The sequence below is a fragment of the Mauremys reevesii genome, linkage group 2 (genome assembly GCF_016161935.1).
Source record: "Mauremys reevesii isolate NIE-2019 linkage group 2, ASM1616193v1, whole genome shotgun sequence".
Lineage (NCBI taxonomy): Eukaryota > Metazoa > Chordata > Testudines > Geoemydidae > Mauremys > Mauremys reevesii.
Window position 1 is genome coordinate 238,710,928 of NC_052624.1, and position 16,127 is coordinate 238,727,054.

Genomic DNA, 16,127 nt, shown 5'->3' on the forward strand with positions numbered 1-16,127 from the left:
GAATTTGCCATTGAAAAAGAAACTCATGTATGTAGCTTGATTTCTGTCTCAAAGACCTACTCTATAATTTTTTAAAATAAAACAAGATGGTAGAAAATTATTTATAAAAGTAGCATGTGCTTTGTGGTTAATCTCAATGAGAACTAAATCTAACCTTCAGATTTAGAGTGTCCCTTTGTTGACGCATTCATGATCAACATTATAAGATGTTCAAGCCTTTCTAAGGCACGATGGGAATATTTCTATCTTGAGATAAGCGTACTCCAAAGGGATTATCAAATATTAGGTGCTTCTGAATACACTAATCACCCTGCAATAGAACAATCTGATTCTAACCATCCCTCCTAGGGTCACTTTACTGACTCCATAGAAAGTATTTCTGCTTCTTGTGTGCAAGAAAGAATCAGGATTTTGTGTGCATGTGTGTGCAGTAAGGAATATTAACTTGGCACACTAGGCTGCTGAACAGCAATTTTAGCTGAGCTCTGTTGCTCATACAAATTAATTAATCTCTAGAGAATGTTTGCCAGCTAGTCATTTCTCCCTAATTCCAAGAAGCTTCTCTATTAAGGAATGAGAATTTAGGGTGCCCATGTTCTGTTGAGATAATGCTGTGTGCTGGAGCTATTAAATTTGATAGTCTTTTACATTTTTGTAGTAGAACTTAATGTTTGTGGGGAATCTTGGGAATCTGCTCAATTTTCTCTTGTTATATCATCTAGTCCTCCAAATGAGTGAAATACAAGACCCTGCTAGGTCATCTAATTCATTTCCTATATCAAGATTGCTCCCTGTAGTATTGCTATGGGTTGGGCATAATTGCTTTCTTTCGTTGGAGATAAATGTAAAGAAACCATTGTAGAGAATTGGCTGATATAAAAACAATAGCACCCAAAACACAGGCATGTGAAAAAACTTGAGTAGAAACTGAACCTTGTGGTCTAAAGAGTTTGAAATGGGGGAGGGCTAGGTTTGGATTGGTGGAATTGTGTGTGTGGGTTGGGGAGCCAGCTGAAAGACATGGATCTGTGAGCAAGGACACTCTTCCCATTGTTTACTCCGTTTGTGTTCAGAGAATCAGGACACCACACCCAGGAGGCGTGTGGGTTACATATTCCCCTAGCTGAGGAAGCACATCCCAAGCTTCAGAGATTTTCCAGCTGAAATCCCAGATGAGCCCCCACTTTAACACTGACAGACACTGGTTGTTGGAGGGCGGGATTGAACACGTGTGCCTATACAGCATGAACTAAAAGACAACCGGCTGTTAGCTAAGGCTGTAGAGCAGACTTATTTTATCTCTCTAAGTTGTCTCGCTGCCACTAGATGGGACAGAACACCACATCCAGGAGGTGTGTGGGTTACATCTGGGGGACTAGACACAAAAATGTTATCCTTCAAATAGGATGCAGTTATTGCCCTATGGATAGAGCAGGATTATGAACACAGTATGTGCAGCATTCACTTTTTATATTGCTCAGTGTATATACTTAAAGACTCTTTATTCTTTTAAAAAGGCAAATGCCCCTCATAAAATTAGTATTTCACTGAGACACAATACATGACAGCTCAGTTAATTTTTCTAATTGGCCTATCTGCTTAAAAAAATATTCTAAGTCAAGTTACAATTAAAGCCTCAATCCTGTAAACACTGAAACCTAAGATTGGCTTTAAATATGCAAGCAGTCCCATTCCCTAGAATGGAGCTAGTCACATGCTTAAAGTTAAGCACCTCATAAGTGTTTGACGCATTAGGGCCATATTCATAAGAGATGGGGGAAGAAACAGGGTCTTTGCTCTCTGCTATATTACCACCCATTTACAAAGGAAATTCTTGTTACTCTCCACACATCGAACTGCTATCTTCCTCATTCAGGAGCTTTTCTTTTTGACGTACTGCCTCAAATAAGTTTTTAATCAATTAACTCCAATTACAAAATCCTCACCACAATTAATTAAATATATTGTCTGCATTCAGTACTCAGAGAAAGTTCAATCAATTATATTTTAGTATTTTATGACTGTCATAATTAAAATTCAAATATTCATAAATCCCCAAAGAACCAAAAAACAAAAATACAAAACAATACACAAAAAACAACCCCCTACCAAAACCAACTCTAATTACGAACATCTAAATAAAGGCAATTGTGCCACTTCGTATAACATACAAAATGTCTCATTAATGAACTAACTAATTGAGCTAGAAATAAATGAATCTATATGAGAGGAAGAAAAATAAAGTTGAAGGGCCTGATTCTGGATTCATTCAGTAGAGTGGGAAATCAAGCCCATAGAGAGTACAGAACTTACTATTCCTCAGCAGTATAGTTGCATCTGGACCCCAACAGAACAATAAAGGGAAAAATAGTAATAGTTAATGTTTGTAATCAAGTGAGTTTAACCTGATGGACTTAGATTGTGACTGAACAGGGTCATATATTAGTGTGGAGGTGACTGGATCCAGATGGTCTGGTTTTACTGAGTTTAGTTCCCATTTTTCTTAGTTAAAATATTAAATAACTGATTCTTCATGCAAGAGGGGGGAAAGCTCTCCTTTTTAACATCTGATCTCTGAAAATATAGTTACCCTTTAGTTAAATCAAAATAGAGGTGAAATGGCCTATGTAGGTATAGCTTTTATAGCAGCAAAGAATCCTGTGGCACCTTATAGACTAACAGATGTTTTGCAGCATGAGCTTTCGTGGGTGAATACCCACTTCTTCGGATGCAAGCAGTGCACTTCTGCTTGCATCCGAAGAAGTGGGTATTCACCCACGAAAGCTCATGCTGCAAAACATCTGTTAGTCTATAAGGTGCCACAGGATTCTTTGCTGCTTCTACAGAACCAGACTAACACGGCTACCCCTCTGATACTTGATAGCTTTTATAGTCTCTTGTTCAGTTTGTATTTGTCCTAGATATACAATGCATACAAAGAACCCAGTTAACAAACACGTATGCACATATGCAACTTCACAAATGTTAACAGCCCCACTGACTACAAAGTTAAACACACACACACACACACACACACACATGTTTGCAGAATCAGGGTCTAAACTCACAATTGAAATTAGATTCTGGAATAGAATTATGTTGTATGAGATGCATTCCATGTTGAAATCTGTGGCTACAAAATAAACAGGCGTGTGTGTGTATTTTGAAGCAAAAAAAAAATTGGTTAAAAAATCATACTGTTAATCACTCCATACTGTAATTATTGAGGCTGCTCAGTGGTGGAATACACCTCTAAGGTGACAGTAGTGTGCAAGTGAAGCACAACTTGGAGGCCAACACATTAGGTACTTCAGCAGCTAAGCCTTATAGGTGCTATCCCTGGTGTGTCCCAGTAAACACTCAGACATATTGCTAAACGTTAGGGTATTTTACTAGGTCTGGCGGGAAAGGAAAGGTTGCAGATACCCTCAGTACAGAGGCATAAACATTTACAGTTAAAACGGAGCAATAGTGGTCAATGTTTGGGCCCCTGGGGTAGTCCAACAAGGGTTACGGCTCTTTAGGCCTAGTGCCTGGGGTTCCCTAACCAGTCCAGTCTCTGTTCTAAGCAAATAGGCACTTGCGGTCTTCCAAGACAGGCTCAATTCGAGTTTCTCACTGGGGCTCCTCTGCACTGGATCCCTGCCCAGCCACTGCTATTCTCCCATAAGTCACACGCAGACCAGCACCTAACTAAAATGTCGGCCAATCACAGTCCGTTTCACACACAGCTCTATGCACAGTTCTTCTCTATAGTTCCTCCTGGTTAGCCCTGTGGCTGTTGCTTCCCAACAGAGTGCAGTCACTTCCCAGTTCAGGACCCTTCTCTTTACCTCACCTGGGGAAAGAGAAGAGCCCTGGGGAGGGGCCTGGTGGGACATGTAGCCCTTGCTTAGCAGATTCATCACAATAGTTTTGTTTGCTGAACTGAAGGTTTTCTGCTTTCAGCATGAATCCTATCAGTTAAAGACTCCAGGTCTGATTCACCATTGCATTATGCCAGTTTTATGCTGGAGTAATTCTGTTGATTTCAAAGGAGTTATACCAGCATAAACTGGAGCAGGCTACAGTGAATTAGACCCATCCGTTATATTTTAATACAAACCCATAGTTCTTCAACCAGATCAATACAGTTCCTGCAACATTATTGGATTTTTTGCTCCACAGCACATCTTGTCTACAGTTGAAGTATGAGTTGATCATTCCATTTTAACTACACTGAATCTTGTTCTAATGTCTTGTGGTTTCACTTGCTGTAGGTGACTTCTTTATTCCTGTCATTTTTCAAAAACACATAGAAGCTAAATTTTAGAGACCTGGTCAGAGAAACTTCAATGGAACCATATTCCATTGGAATATGGAAACAAAATGTTGTGATCAACCTACAATTATTTCTTTTCAGAATTTTCTTTTGTGGAGGATTTCAAAAATTTCAATTTTCACTCCAGTCTTGGACAAAGCGAGATAACAAAATCCTTCATGAAATGGAACTTCTGTCCGTCACTCAGCTCTACTAAAGTTTAATGATTTCCTTTAGTTTTGAGCTAATATTGAGTGTATATATTATTCCATTTTTGTACGAACTAAATTATAAGAAATCTCTTTACATGAATGAACCCCAAATAATCTTGAGAAATCTCTAAGCTTTGTCTTTATTAAGTTAGAGAAAGGGAGTTTTTATACAAACATATACACGTTTTTCAGAATGTATTTATTAAAAACAACATTATACATTTACTATTATTTTCTGTTTACTTCTCAAACACTTTCCAATTAAGTAGCAAGAATACTTGCAGTATTCTTGACATTTTTCTTGTTTATAAAGAGTCATGCCTATCTATGGTGCTATAAAACAAATTAGCAATATGTAATGATATTTAGTAGAGAGATGGCACAAACTGATGTCATGTGAATTCTAGGGCTGTTGATTAATTCCAGTTAATTCATGTGATTAACTCAAAAAAATTAATTGCAATTAAAAACAGTTATAACTATTAATCATACTGTTAAATGATAGAATACCAATTGAAATTAATTTAATATTTTTGGAAGTTTTTCTACATTTTCAAATACATTGATTTCTATTACAACACAGAATACAAAGTGTACAGTGCTCACATTATATTATTATTTTGGATTACAAATATTTGCACTGCAAAAATGATAAACAAAAGAAATAGTATTTTTCAATTCACCTCATACAAGTATTGTAGTACACTCTCTTTATCATTAAAGTGTAACTTACAAATGTAGATTTGTTTGTTACATAACTGCACTCAAAAACAAAACAATGTAAAACTTTAGAGTCTACAAGTCCACTCAGTCCTACTTCTTGTTCAGCCAATTGCTAAGACAAACAAGTTTGTTTACATTTATGGGAGATAATGCTGCATGCTTCTTATTTACAATGTCACCTGAAAGTGAGAACAGGTGTTCACATGACACTTTTGTAGTTGGTGTTGCAAGGTATTTATGTGCCAGATTCACTAAAGATTCATATGTCCCTTCAACCACCATTCTGATGATGGGTTCTGCTTGATAATTATCCAAAGCAGAGCGGACCAACACATATTGATTTTCATCATCTGAATCAGATGTCACTCAGCAGAAGGTTGCTTTTCTTTATCGGTGGACCAGCTTCTGTAGTTTCCGCATCTGAGTATTGCTCTTTTAAGACTTCTGAAAGTATGTTCCACACCTCATCCCTCTGAGATTTTGGAAGGCACTTCAGCTTGTTAAACCTCTGGTCGAGTGATATAGCTATTTTTAGAAATCTCACATTGGTACCTTCTTTGCATTTTGTCAAATCTGTTGTGAAAGTGTTCTTAACACAAGCATGTGCTGAGTCATCATCTGAGATTGCTATAGCATGAAATATATGGCAGAATGTGGGTAAAACAGAACAGAAGACATACAGTTCTCCCCCAAGGAGTTCAGTCACAAATTTAATTAACACATTATTCATCAGCATGGAAGCATGTCCTCTGGAATGGTGGCCGAAGCATGAAGGGGCATATGAAAATTTAAAAATATTTAAATAAATGGCATTCCATTATTAACGGCATGATTAATCATGTGATTAATCACAATTAATTTTTTTAATTGCTTGACAGCCCTAATGAATTCCAAATGGTTTGGCTTGTGTCAATTTAATCTTAGTTCCCTCCCTTATGATGATAAATTAGAATGGGCTTCTCAGAAGAAAATTCTTGGTGGTCTCAGAGTGTGGCCACCAACTGTTGCTTGTGGCTGCTCTGACAATTTTTCCTAAAATACTTAATGAATATTAGGAAAAAATAAATAAATATGCACATATACATGTCCACATCATAATTTATGTAGGTTTTTACTGCAGACTCAATAATAAAAATAATGTCCAGTCCAGTTACTGGACCTAAACAGAACAGAAACAAATAATGTGCTTTGAACGTTCTTGTCTTTTTTATGTTGTTGTTTCTTTTGCTTTTTTGGTTGCCATTTTTTTAAGACCTGCTAGCTAGTAAGTCTGTTTCTGTGAAAAGTGATATTTGTATGTTCGTTAACACTGCTTTGCATTCCCAATCACCACCCAGGAGGCTGTGGCAGCACAAAAAGGCCCTGGTGGCTGAATGCAGCCACAGTGGCACATTTCAAAAACATACATTTATATAATGTTTTTTATTACTTTCAAGAAGATCGCAAAACACTTTGTCCTATTACCAGAGGTATATAATTTTTGTGTCACCTGTTATCAAACTGACAACTTGCCAAGAGCCTGAGGGGAGCGGGCACATAAATTGCAGCAACGTTTATGTAAACCATCATTTCTAAATGGATTTGTATTCCACCCAAAATGCATTTAAAATAAAGGAATTATATATTCATGACATAAATTTTACCACTCCATATTTTATTACCAGTTCCCATCTTTTCCATTTTCCTGTTCCTTTTCTCTCTCCTGCATTTTTCTTTCTCTCTGACTATTTTGTCTTTTCTCCCTTCTCTCTCTCTTGCTCACTATTTCTATCTATACACATTAATGTCTCCTGGGGATTAGATTACAGTTCTCTACACAAGGCTACACATTGAGGGTCACTGGGCTTCAGAAACTGAAACTAGTACAAATATGTACTGTCCTGTATATTAAAATACATTTGCACTTTACACTGGCATGCTTAATCCTGCATTAGTTGCCAATGGGTTTCCAGGTGAAGTTCAAAGTGTTCGTTGTAACATAATTATACCTAAGTGGTTTGGGACATGAGATCTTGGCTCTATCCCCATGCCAAAATGAAGATAGTAGAAGCACTTGAAATGGAGTCTCTGTGATTTTGGAGTCCAGCGGGTCATTCTCCATTACATGCGCTGAACTCAGAATTCTTTACAGTGGAATGAAATTGCCCAAATCTTGTGACTTTTAGGACCATTTACAAGTTCTGTCTTCCTAGGCTTTTAAAGAAGGCTTGTGCTGAGACTTGGAATTTGTGGATTGAGCGCTATAGCTTTTTCCTGCATCCTTTTCTAGCTTAGAGGAACTTCAGTCTGTAGGTTACTGGTCAGTGCTCAGTCCATGGCTGTCACACAGAAGAACCCCAAGAAAAGGAGACCAGTGAAGCTTTAGCTTACAAATGGCCCCAGACATGAAGTTCCTGATTGCAGGAGATGTTCAGTCCCACCAATTGGCTGGGATACACTGTTAAAACCAGAAAGAGACACAGAAAGCTGTTTGAGTAACTAGGTAAATCCTTGGCTGGCTGTTACTGTGGACCCTGCATCCCAGCCTGTTCCTGGTTCCTCTCTTCCTTATCACTGACCTCCCAGACCTGTTCCCGCCTTGCTCCACATCTCTGCTCCTATGCCCTGTCACTGACTCTGGCTTTGGCCTCTGGCTTGCCTCCACCTTTGACTATTGGCTTGGCCCTTGGCTATGAACCCAGCTCTGGTTCCAGGCTCCTGACTCTAACTGTTAGGCCTAACCCACCATGCACCAGTCCCCACAGCTTGCTCAGCCACTTTCAGCTTCTCCAAGTGGGCCCAGTAAGGTGACCAGATAGCAAGTGTGAAAAATTGGGATGGGAGAGGGGGTAATAGGTGCCTATATAAAAAAAAGCCCCCAAAATCAGAACTATCCCTATAAAATCGGGACATCTGGTCACCCTAGAGCCCAGCCAAGGATGGACACAGCAGAGTTTCCCTGAAGTCCTGAAGTGGCACTGACACTGCATGAGCTGATGATCTGCTTCTAGGTAGACAACTGAGCATTGCTGGTGCAGAGCGCACAGCTGGCCATTAAAAAGCAGCCATTGTGGGAGAAAGCCCATCAACAACACACAGAGAATGCTGTGTACTGGGCCTATCTGGCTGTGCTGTTACCCCAACTGGGACCTGCTGTTTTCCTATGGCTGAGCATTTCAAGGGGAGCCACTTCAAATTCTGAAGCTTCATGAATCAGTGTCACCTCTTGTTCTTGCTTTGACCACAGTCATATGCTTCTGACCATACCAAAATAGTGCCTTTGATCAGTCCTTCATAGGGGGAACCTTAGGAATTCTATCTCCCACTGGTATCAAAATAAACCTATGCAAGGTGAAGGCAGTCCTCAAGTGGGCAGCACCACAGAATGTTCAAAAACTACAATGTTTCCTGGGATTTGTGAACTTCTATCAGCATTTCATCCCAAAGTTCTCAGAGTGAATTGCTCTGCTCCACAAAAACACCAGGTTCCTTTGGTCTTCCAAGGCCCAGCAGGCCCTTAAGCAATTAAAATTCAGATTTACCACTACTTCCATAGTGATCTACCCTGATACCATTAAGTTTTCATCATTGGACACTTCCAACTTGGCGATCAGAGCGGTGCTATGCCAAAGGCATGGTCCTCAACAATTGCTACATCTGTGCACCTTTTATTCCAGGAAAATCACACTCACAGAGCAAAATTATGATATTTTGGACAAAGAACTCCCACCAATTAGGATAGCCTTCAAAAAGTTGTTCTACTATCTAGAAGGGGCCCTCCCAGGTATACACCAATCCTAAGAACATTGATTATCTCTGTGAGGCCTTAACTAACAACTTTAGTGGGCTTTATTCTTTTCACGCTTCAATTTTGTAATCTCCTATCATCCAGGAACCACAAATAGCAAGACCGATGCCTTGTCCTGGAAGGGCAAATATTATGCTGACCTAAAGGATTCAAACTCTAACACCTCTTAAATCCTCAAGCCTCATAACTCTGTGGCCACAGCTTCCTGCAAAGATCTGCTCACCTTCGTATGATCAGCCTGGGTCCATGGGATCCTTCCTGATGAACAAGAATCCATAAGCAAGGAACACCACAATGTCCAAGATGAGGTAATCTATTTAAAAGGGTGTATATATATTCCATCCAGGCCTTTGAGGACTACAGCCCTACAAATATGTCATGACTTCTGCCAGCAAGATATTTTGGCCATTTTAAAGCTCAGCATCTAGTTTTTTATATCTTCTGGTGGCCTTGAATGCTAGCCACAGTGCAGGCCCATATGGTCTCTTGCAATGTATGAACCTGATCCACAGTGTTTCACAATAAACCCCTCAGACTCTACCTGGGCCTGGACAGTCACTGCCTGAAATTTTGTACTAGAGCTACCTGATTTCAATAGGTTCATCACCGTTCTGAAAAGAGTGGACTAATTCACAAAGATGGCGCACTTCATCACGTGCAGTGGCCTATCCTCCTCCCAGGAACTTTCTGATTCTAGCTGAACAAGGTTTTTCACCTTCATGGCCTCCCAGAACATATTGTATCCAGCCATGGTGTGCAATTATTTCCTGCTTCTGGAGAGAAGTGCTCTGGATTTTGGCCATCCGCTCCAGCCTCTCTTCTGTATACCACCCTCTGACAAATGATCAAGTGCAGAGAACCAACCAGCTCCTGGAACAGTCTTTAATGCTACATAAGCTTCCACCAGAACAACTTGTTCTTGCTGCCACTGTAGGTAGGGTTTGTGTACAATAGCACAGCACATGCCCCCATTTTTTTTAACTATGGGTTTCACTCTCGTTTCTACCCACATCTTTCCACAAACCAGGAGCCCTGGAATGAATATAACAGATATGTTAAGCCCAAGATGACCCAAAAGGTCACTAGGAGGATGCCAAGAAGAGCTACAAATGATATGCAGACCATCGACAATAGATAGGGCCTGCACTTTCAGTAGATCAGAAGATATAGCTCTTGATAAGAAACCTACACACAAATAGACCACCTTGTGAACTGGACTACCAGTTCCTTAGCTCCTACTGAATTTTCTGGCAAATTAACCCAGTTACCTTTTAACTCTACTTATGCTGTTCTGTCTGAATACAGCCAGTTTTACATTATCACTCCTGAAGCCCCACATATTTCCTCACTACTCCCAACCCCGCTGCTGGTACATTTTCAGGACCATGCTTATCATCCATGAGATCCTTGATGCCAGAATCAGACAGTATAAACTCTGGTATCTCATGAATTGGGAAGATTATAGTCCTAAAGAATGTCCATGTTCCTGATCTGGCAAATGACTTCCACCTAAATCTCCCTCAAAAAATTCAGCCCACTACCCTCCAGAGGGTTCCCAGAGGGGAATGGATGTGAAGTCTCATGGATCTTGAACTGGGACCTAAGGATCTGTAAGTAGTGCTCAGACAATGGTCACCACCCAGAAGCCCACATAAACCTGTGGATAAGGCAGCTAGTGAAGCTTTAGCTCACAAAATGACCCACATACGAAGATCCTGATTGGAGGAGACATCCAGTCCCACTGATAGGCTGGAATACACTACTTAAACCAGAAAGAGGCACAGAAAGTTGCCTGAGCAACCAGGTTTATCCCTAGCTGACTGGCACTTTGGCCCCTCACTCCTGGTTCCTATCCTTATCCCAGATCCCAGTCTGTTCCCAGTTCCTGCTTTCCTGCCTTATTCTAAGCCCCTGATTCTATCCCCTACCCCTGATGCCGGCTGCAGTTTTGATGCCTGGATTGACTCCTGGCTCTGACTCTGGTTCTAGGCTAATGACTAACCATGAGGAATGACCATCCATGTCCCAGTCCCTATGGAAGCTGCTGTGTTTATTTTTGTTTAATATTTGTAAAATTGTATTTGTAATTTATGGCAAAGGTGCCTACAGCCCTAGATAGGTAATTGTTAATGAGCTTAATAAATCTAAATGAGTAATTTACCCCTTTAATTGTTAGAGCCAGATTTGTGTTGACCTTCTGCATGCTGCAAAATTATATTGTTTCCCAAGAGTTTTGGAGGAAATATCTGAGTTTTGGATAGGGTTTGTTATGGTTTCTGTTGGGTAAAGATAAAGCATTACTATGTATACTTATGTACCACCAGTAAATATTCTTTGAAGTGGGATAAGCAGTGTTTGAATTTGTGGTCCAGGGAGTATTTGAAAGCTGAAACTTAGACCATGAGGTATTTGGGAATGTATTAAAAATGTATAAATGTGGATTTTTGAAGATGGTGTTAGAGTCAAATACCATAAAGCTTCCACCCTACTTATGTGCCTCAAAATGCCAAAGCATGCAAAGCAAAATGAAGAAAATGAAGGGACAAAATAGCAGCTTTAGAGAAAATATGAAGAAGGTTGTTTCAGTTTTTTAAAATAACAAGGAGATAGTGAAAACTCCTGTTAGTAAACACAGTTTCTGGGATATTTATAGAAAGTGAAACTAAAAGGGGCATAAACACAGTGACACTTTTAAACATTTGATTGAACCTACATAGAAAATATATTGGCACATTTACCTGGCATTCATAGGGTTTTTTGTCAATATTTTCCTTACTTCATCATACAGATTCTGATTTCAGTTCCTTGGACTTCTTGTAATGAAGTTGACAACAAGCTTGGTTCCCTTTTTAAGGGCTTACTTCTAGTCTATAACAAAGCTTCCATTGACCACAGCACAATACAACTGGGCCCAAAATTCAAATTTGTAAAGCATCGAGCACCTCCTGAGATTTGCTAAGTGCCTGAAACTCCAATTTTCTTCAGTGCAAGTTGAAGATATAGTGTACCTCTCAGGATCAAGCCTTAAGAATGTGTCACTCAGAAAAATATCCTTGGAAAATAGCACTTTCCCCCCTTCCGTGGGCTTCATGAGCCTTGATTTCTTTACCACTTCCTAAATCTTTGATAAACTTTCCTTAGCTATGTTAACTTCACCATGTTTTTTTCCCCAGAGCAATGTGACATAGATTTGTTTTTAAACAGAACAGAGATAGTACTCCTGCCAAAGCAAAAATGAAGCAAATGCCTTATGATCTCACCATGACAGCCCACTTACTTATGTAAATTCCACTAGGATTAGCGTAAACACAGAACTCAGAGAATTCCATTTTTCTATAAACTATGAAGCACAGGAAACCCCTTGTTGTAATCTTTCTTTCTTATTCTGGCCCATTCAGCAATCCTCTCTAATTTTCAGTCCATAGTTTCACCTAACTGTAATTGTTTGCAACTGTACTGAATGGACTTACCTGATCCGTGTTGCTTTCTTGCTTAATATGAAACTTTATCGGTGTCCCTCTTACGTAGCAGGGGAAGCACCAGGCTATAACCATAGTGACTAGTCCTCGGAACAGTTGAATTACAAAAGTAAGAAATAATAAAGAAGAGCTATCCTGTCTGGCCTTGACAAATCCCAGCGTGCCTTGGTTATATCCATTCAAAATGTTGCTGCAGAGTACGCTTTCCTTGCTTTGATCATAACACCCTCCACTCTGTGTTTCTCTTCTGACTCCTCCTTCTCCTCAGCAAAACACACAAATTACTTGTCTTCACTTTAAAGGCTTTTCATGGCTTATCCCTGCCCTGACTATAACTCTTACATGTGTCAAGACATCAGCCATTGCTGTGGTTCTGAAAATGATGCCAGTCTTAACTGTCTATTTAAAAAAAAAGAAATTCCAACAAGCCACTTCATGCTATTTCCCCGGGTTTGTATGATTAGGCAGACTTCTTTGACATTATCTGCAAAACTTTCTTATCCTCCGTCAGGTTCTTCCTTAAGACTCTTCTCTGACATGATACCTATAAAAAACATGACAATGTCAAGGCAACTGTTTTGATTGCTTTGAATGTCAAGGCAGCTGGTATGAATGCTCCAAATGCACTAGTATAAAAGGGAACAGCTCTGCTTAGTTGTGGCTGATCACCGGGGAGGAAGTATGTACGCCCCAGGCTCCAGCCAAGGATCAGCCGAAGCCCGAGGCCCTGAGAGCTGGAGACGCTTAAACCCCAGTAGTCTCCAAGGTACCCATGGAGGTCCTGTAGAGTCCGGAGTCACTGGGAACAGTGCAGACTGGGAAACCCAGAGACAGCAGAGATGCTCAGATTGCAGCAGCGGGAACTACGGTAGGAAGCAGCCCACTGGGCCTCACTACCCTGCTACCAGGGACAAATTTACTGACTTTGGCTAGGCCTTACTGCCCTGCTAAGAGGGGTGAATCTAAGCACTCTGGCCTCTAAGCCTTACAACCCTATCAACTGGGGTAAATCTATTGACACTGGCTATTGGCCACACTGCCCTGCACAGACAACTTTAATTCAGCCCCCTGGCACATATGCATTATGATTATATGACTTAACAAGCTTAAAGTTCTTTTAAAGCAGTTGTTTAACTTGAATAAAACCTCAGACTGAAGCCATGTACAACACAACTGCAGCATGTTCATCATTCTGAGTAACAGGCTAATAAAGCTAATATTGGAGGAGTGTTGGCTAAGATTTAATCTGTATGACACCATGAAAAACTATTCTAATTTGCTACAAAGTCCCCCAAACCATCACAAATAATTGGCCATATATGCATGAAAAGTTGGTGTGGTGCTGTCAAACCCAGTTCAATATACATACTGGTGAGGGTTCAGTGTGAATGAGCTTGCAGTGAAGAAAGGGGAGAAATCACAGCAACTACCATGGTGCCCATACATTGACTTATATATATCTACTGTGACTGCCACTTTGGTTTCAGGACTATACTTCTGCTCTCACCAAGATGGGAGGGGTTGCAAATGCTTTGGAGGAGAGGATTAGCATTCAAAATGACCTCAAAAATCAGAGAATTGGTATGAATTCAATAAGATGAAATTAAATAAAGCTAAGTGAAGTACTTTGCACGTAAGATGGAAAAATCAAATGAGCAACTACAAAATGGGGAATAACTGGCAAGGTGGTATTGCTGCGGAAAAGGATCTGGGCATTATAGTGGATCACAAATAGAATATGAATCTGCAACGTAATACAATTGGAAAGAAAGCTAATATTCTGATATGTATTAACGGGTGTTGTATGTAAAATGGGAGGTTATTGTCCTGCTCCACTCATCACTAGTGAGGTCTCAGCTGAGGTACTGTGTCCAGTTCCAGGCATCACACTTTGGAAAAGATGTAGACAAACTGGAAAGAGTCCAGACGAGAGCAACAAAAACGATAATAGGTTTAGAAAACCTGACCTATGAGGAAAGGTTATAAAAACTGGGCATGTTTAGTTTTGAGAAAAAAAGACTGTGGGGGAACCTGGTAAGTCTTCAAATATGATAAGGGCTGTTATACAGAGGACTATGATTAATTGTTTTTCATGTCCATTGAACGTAGGACAAGAAATAATGGACGTAATCTGCAGCAAGGAAGATTTAGTTTAGATATTCCTCAACAAAGGGGTCTGGACTTAATGACTTCTTGAGGACCCTTCCAGCCTTTTTTAATATGAACATGTGAACATGATGGGAGTTAGTGAGTTATTTCCACTAAGATGTATTTTTCCAATAAAAGGAATGTATTTTGAAATAACGTATCTGATTGTTCGTAGAAAAGTAGACCAAGAAACACTTATTTCACTAGTGTTGTAAACAAGTCTTTTCCTATACATCACTTTTTTGTATACTTCAATTAATCTTATTTCAGTACAGTTTCCAAAATTTCCAGTATAGGTGGAATATCTTTCTGCTGAACAAATGTTCTACAATACTCCTAGAAAAAACTAAACATGTATAAGATGCATGAATTTTTCCACAGAAAAGTCTATATAAAAGCTGCCAGTGATCTGTAGAATTGTATGGAAGAAAAAATTGCACTGTGAGCAAAATGAGGGATATGTGTTTAATCATCATTTTCAGTACTGGACATATAAACTGCTTTTGTCTGGATCAATTTAATAAATGTAAAGCAAAAATTATATTTCCTCACTGAAAAATCTGCCTTTTGCTTCCCCAAACCAGAACTGTTCATCATGTTATAATGAAGGTGGAGCATAAGGTCAATACATCTTTCTCCCCATGGTCAATGCATCTTCCTCCCCACTTTTTATTGATCGCAATTAAGAAAAGGGCAAAGCAACGCAGAAGTAATCTCAAATGTCCTTCAAAGAATGTCCTTCAAGTGGCCTTGAAAGAACTGAATCCAAATGTTCCAAAGTTTGATTGGTTTGGATATGACCAGAACAAAACATTAAGTTTTTCTCTCCCACTCGGTTCAACATATCCACTCCAAGAAAATGACTCTCTTACAAATAATGCCATCTAGAAAAGTCCGCTCTTCCCCACAACCAGATTCCCTAAGAACATCCCTCCCCAATGATTATTTCAAGAAAATTGTCCAAGACTGCTTCCATTTTCATCATCCCGTTCAGTTCACCTTTCTACTCCAAACTGGTGATCCTGATCCCTTTCTCTTACTATTACTATTATAGGTGGCATAGATTGTGATGCCTATAGTTAAAATTGCCTGACGCTTTCTATTATAATAAGACCTCATTTGAAGTTGCTTTCATTTTGCCAAAGTTTAACTGTTTGAGCTAATATTTTCCATGGTGGGTGTCTCCCTCAGGCTGAATTGGGTTCACCCATTTCTGAGAATAAGATGAGGGAAAATGTTAGCTAGACCAGGTTAAAAAAATTGTACAGCTGTTTTGTTGAACACTTTCATGCTTTGGTTCAGTGACTTGAAATGTGGGAGGAGTTGCCTTAGTTACAGGAATGTGTCTTTTGTTGTCCCTGTGAAAATCTGCTCAAAACTGGCCAAGTTATAAGCCTCTGAAAAATCTCAGTTTACAATGCTCAACAGACTCATTAGAGTTTGGCACGTAAATTCTCTGGAGATTCTATCTGTACTGA